This window comes from Strix aluco, chromosome 4, assembly GCF_031877795.1.
Source record: "Strix aluco isolate bStrAlu1 chromosome 4, bStrAlu1.hap1, whole genome shotgun sequence".
NCBI lineage: Eukaryota > Metazoa > Chordata > Aves > Strigiformes > Strigidae > Strix > Strix aluco.
The window spans coordinates 11,759,882-11,765,881 of NC_133934.1; positions in this window are offsets into that span (position 1 = coordinate 11,759,882).

A 6,000-nucleotide genomic window follows, 5' to 3' on the forward strand; every position below is an offset into this window, starting at 1 on the left:
AATAAGCCCACATTGCTTCCCCTGAGCGGGTGCACTGCTCAGCAGGCTGTTCTGGGTGGGCTGCCCTGGCACAGATGGGATTGAGAAGACTTGCCCGCAACCCCAGTTAATTCTCCATCAAAAGCTGCAGCTAAAACACAGTCTGTGGGCCAAGATCTGGCCCTGCACTGTGTGGAAGCTGGCTGGCCACCAGAAGGCTGGGGGAAATTGGGGTTTGGGGAGCCCTGGCTTCAGTGCTGGCTGGGACAACCTGGTATCTGCATCCCAGGGAGAGACTGCGAGGGTCACAGACAGAGAAGGCTTGGGCAGAGACAGCGCGTGGGCACTGTTCCTTTCTCCTCAGACCTGTAACATTCACTTGAGACAGCACCAAGCCCAGGTTTCCCTCTTCAGCTGGCTGTAGAGAGCTGCAAAGTTGGGCTGAATGCACACACTGACCCACATATGGGCAGAGCTTGGCTTGGGGCTGCTTGCCTGTGTAGGGTGCTGAGCATGCCCCATAAAACCCTGCAAGCAGAGGGGCTGTGATTGCCAGACAGAGGACAGCACTGTGATAGCATGAGTTTTTCCTGGGTGGGTTTAGTAGCCTTGCCGTCTGTGCTTTACTCTCTCATCCTGTTGCTTACCATTGTAGTTTTGTCAGTATAATACTCATCTTTCTTCTTGATGCTGCAGAGCCATCAAGCCCAGGGCTGTGCCAATGAGCATACCCAGCCCATCCAGAGAGAATGCACACAGGGAAAATTCCCAAATGCCTGCTCCCATGGCTGCCCCAGTTGTTTGCAGAAATCCTCTGCAAAATCCTAGAATACCTTGAAAAAAACAGAAACAAATTTTAAATCACAAGTTTTATCCCTCAGCTCTAAGCTGTCTGCTTTAATTGTACCCATGCATCCATATTCAGTCTTTCTCGCCAAAAAATCCTTGTGGGTCAGTTTTTTTTGCTTGGTCCTCAAGGCACTCAGAGGTCTCTGTCTTAGTTATTACACAGGATCTAAGTACCTCACTCTGTCTAAGATCTCTTTCTAATTGTCTTTGTAGATTACCATACTAGATTATTTTTATTATAACATGAAGTAGAAATGCACTACCCTGTCTATATGTACAATATCAGGAGATCTTCAGTTAAATTTGCTTGTCTGTTGGGGCTGCAATCCTCTGTATGATAGGGACTGCTGTCATTTACTATGAATTTGTGGTGTTTAAGGAAAAAAAATGAACACTTGCACACTTAATTTTAAGGGTAAGAAAATGGAAACTGTGCTCATAGTGGCATTTTATCCAAGTACTTCAGTTGCAGAAAAGATTGCTCAGAATATTTTTGTATGAACTTGCATGGCTTGTCTGAAAATATTACTAGCCTGTGTTTAAAAACATACACCTAAACTCCTCCATTGTGAAATACTCCTCTAGAAAAATATAAGACATTTTTTACATGTTTAGGTTAGATTTTTAATCTTGTGTCTAAGTTTCTCTAGCATTAACATCAACCACATGTCACTTACGTAGTCCATTTATATTTTAATTTAGTGTCTGTATATCAAATGTATAATGTACAGCCGGACTCAGCAAAATATTTTCTATGAAATGCAAAGGGAGTTATTATCCAATAAGAAGTACATCTGGCTTTGGTGTAGCAAAGCTTTCCCAAAGGCAGAGAAATTGCTGCGATAATTAAACCTGAGACCCAGAGAAGGACAGGATTCCTGCCGGAGTATTAGACCTTGCACAAGGACTGGGATCCTGGTGAGAGGTTTTTTATGGCTAACAATCTATTGTATATTACTAAAATACTTAAGAAAAAGTGCAGCCAATTATTTGCAGCTGTCTCTTGGTGACTCTATCCAGGTATTAGACAATCTCTTCTTACACACCGGCTTAGGGATCTGTCATATTTTTGCTTACAGTCAACTGAGTCCTGAGCAGATGAATGTGCTAAACTGTCTGCCTTAACGCTTCCATACAAAAGGCTTTAAAATTAAAGTAAAAATTCATTTTAACAGCAAGGTTATGTTTTCCCTTGAGGTTTCTAACACTGTTCACTCTCATTGCCGAGGATGTTTCTGCCTTCACGGTAAAAGCTTTTCTTTTTGTTATCCTAGCAGCCCTTGTTAGATTGAATAAGTCAAGTTGCTAGTGCCTTCATATTGCTGAAGGGCCCGATCCCACAGCCCTTGAGCCTGGCTGTGTAAGGCAGCAGGAGAGCTGGGTGTTAGAGGGGGGCACAGGTAAAATGGGAGAGAAATAAACAGGAAAGACAAGTGGTTTATTTGTCTGTAACTTGTTTGTTGTCACCTACAGCTTCCTCTTTGTGAGTTGATGTCTTAAAGGAACAAAGCCTTCTCTGGAAAAACTAAAATACTTACTTGATTTTGCTCACTGATTTAGTATGCAAGAAATGTTAGTTTCTTCTCTCAAACACCAGCAGACAGATGGCAGAAAAAATATAGTAGACTCTGGACTCCCACTGAAAGCTGACCTAGACTCACCCCTGGCTTTATTGTTTTTCTTTCATAATTAGCTTTTGCTCAGCTTTGTCATTTTCATAAGCCTCGATATTCTTCAATTAACAAAACAGAACAAGAACAACAAGAGCTTAGGCAGCTCATGAGGTCACTTCTTGCAGGGGCTGGATTATGGCACCAAAAGAAGCCTGAAAAGCATGTATTGATCCAGTCTGACAGTTCCTGCCACATTAAGCCTCACCACAGCTGTGATATAAAGGCGCTTAGAGCTGTTATCATAAATACCATCCACTATCTTTAAAGATCATCAAAATTGCTTCACATTGTATAAGAGTTATTGTCATATAATTTGTTCAATGCATTTTAACAGCATAAATTGGTTTAACATTTTAATACTAGCTTAAAGGTCAAATGCAGATAATTTAAACTAACATTTATCCTATGAAAGTTATCATATAAGCTTAATTTACTGAATGTGTGGAATGAGAAACAGTCATCTTTATTATTTCCTTCATTTATGCAAAAGCTAAATATATCCAATAAAATTTGTTTTTAAGTGTTAAGGCACTTTCATTTAAAGTGTCAAAGAACATATTTGCAATTATTTTGTGAATGTCTATAATATTTAGGTTATGTTCTTAAAAGCAAAATAAATTTCCTATATTTCTTTCTGTAGGAAGATGACTATAAACGGGGCATATTTATAATCAGGAATGGAAAAATACAACTATAGATTTTATGATGAACTGAAGAAATTAGGAACAAATGTCTATGGATCTCTTAACCCCACCTACAGCTGGGCTTCTGCCCATCCATAGTCCTGCTGTGCAGAGAAAATGCCCTTCCAACTTGTGGCTCATTGAACCAATAAAACATGAAAGGCAAATGCCTGTTTGAGAGAGAGAACGAGAATTGATGATCATATGGGTGGAAAGCAACATAGTCAATAGCATCAGCAGGACAAGTAGGCAAAGTCTTGTAAAAACCCTTTCCCAAAGGGGTCTCCTGGAGTTTTTCTGCTGTAAGCAAGAGTTACAAGACACTGGTACGGCCTATAATAATGTTCACTCAGCAGAGGTGGAACAGCTCTCAGGTCCCAGAGGAAACTTCTAGTTCCACACTGAATGTGGTTGTGGAAGACCCAGTGGCCTGCTGGTCACACTGTTCTTGTGGGATGAGGTAGACCAAGACCACGTGCGCTCAGACTGATGTGAAGCACAGCCAAACTTTACACTTGTGCTGCCAGGGGCTTGTCTTAGAGATGTGGTTTATTCTGGGGTCTTTTTCTATTCTTAAGAGTTGTTCTGTTTGTGTAAACAAGTGTTTGGTGGAGCAGGAACTGGAGCAGAGGTTTGCAACATCGTAACAGACTTCTCTAGTCATTAGGTTACAGAGATCATTTCTCAAATGAGTTGGTCATCTACATACCTACATTTTTTACTTTGTGCTTGGGGCAGAAGGGGCCAGAGCAGTGAGGTGGACCCACATTTGGTACATCTCATATGACTTCTGAAGCCAATAGACAGTTTCTTGGATGGCTCTGATTTGCAGTTTCTAGAGCCAAGATATCTGACTGGTGCTTGTCTACAGCTGCAGTGCCATTTTTTTTTCAGGACTGATAGTCAACAGATTTGTGCTGGTCCTTCATCTGGTATCCCAACAGCTCCCCATAGTCTTGTGGCACACCTCTTCCCATCTTCTCCTCACTAGGAGGGGGTGTGGAGACTGCCTGAGATCCCAGGACCTGCCTTCCAGGGTCATCACCAAGCTCCTGCCCTCTCACTCCTTGTTGGAGGTCAAGAAGAATGTGCGCAAGCATTGAGAGCACTAACATTTATGGTGAGGTGGGGAAAAGACGAAAACCAGATGTTTAGAGAAGAGTAAGAAAACAGGAAAGTCCACACTGATGATCCCCTGAATACTCACTCAGTCTCCAATGATTTGCAGCTCAGGGCCTTTCCCAACCAGAGGTGTTCCTCAGGCAGAGGACAAGGGTAAGGACGTGACTGCTGGGCACGGGCTGGAGGAGCTAGTACCAATGCATAGCAACTCCTCTTGGAAGGCTCCTTTGCTTCTTGTTTTGTCTGGTTAGCCCTAATTTCCCTCAATCTGCATGGAGATTTTTATTTACTTTCTAATCCTTTTACTTCACTGTTTGAGCAGTCTAATCTGGTGAGAAAACTCCTTATATAGTCTTAACTCTTTTATGCTTTTTCAAACTTGATGGATGTGAGCATTTCTAAAAAGCTTCTAACTGTACAAATTAGCTAGCTTAACAAGTGTTACAAAGGAGCATTGTCTGCATTCCAGAGGACTTGTTGGTTATGATATTTTGAGATGAAAGATTGAGTGCATGAATCATTTGTAATAATAAATTTTACTTATTTTTCTATTAATGAACAGTCTAGAAAGCAAACTAGTTATGTCAAATGAGTGTATGATTGGAATATTTTGATTTTTTCTACTTCTTTTTGGTTTTATTCCTCTCGAAACACAGGGATGAAGAGAATAATTTTCTTGTTTGTTTGTTTGTTTTCTTTTCCCCCCCACTTATTAGGAAAAAAGGAAACAAAAAAATTAAAAAGCCAGCCCCAATTTAAAAGTAGCTCCCACCTTTAAATTTCAGTCTCAGTGATAAAACAATAACAAAAAATAGCACTTTTAACTCTTTATCTAAAAGTAATAACAAGAGGATTGAAGACATTATTTTATTATTTATTATTGTCAGGGGAAACTTTTGGTATTGTTCCTTCAGTGTGATTCACAGATAGAATCAGCATTTTCCTAAGGATATGTAATATTTGCTAACATTCTAATTCACTGAAAAGTCCTTATTTGGTAGAATATTTTTGGAATGTAAATATAAAAGGAAGGATCAGTGTGATGGTTTAGCCCCTGCCGGGGTCTGAGACCACGCGGCCGCTGCCCCTCCCCCACAAAGGGAGTGAAATTCAAAGCCCCAATCTGAAATAAGGAGAGGTTTAATACAACAGTGCAATAACAACACAACAAACAACAACAATAACAATAAGAATAATAGTAATAACAATGAACAGGGCAAAATATCTACCAATATAGCAGTGAGAGAAAACCCGGTGGTGCGAACCCACGTGATCACCAATTCTTCCCGCGCTCTGGCGCCTGGACATGACGTCAGCATGGCATATGAATAACCTGGCTAGAGCTTCCTCCCCCACTGCTGGGGAAACTTAACCCTATCCTGGTTAAACCAGGACAATCAGATAAATTCAACTAAAAAAGTAACCAGCCCATTTTTATAATGTTTTTGGTTTCCATATGGAAAGCAAACAAACAAATTAAGCTTCATCTGCAAAGAAATAAAACTAACAAAGATTTATAAAGCTGTGGAATATTCCAAGGGGAAAGGAAGACCCATCACCTGGAACTTCTAAAATTAGATTAGACAAGGCAATGAAGGATACCATAAGACAATGGATTTTCGCAGCAAAAGAAACTTGTCTGGCACACTAATAATTCCGTATTCTGAGTTACCTAAAAGGTAACTTAAGAGTAA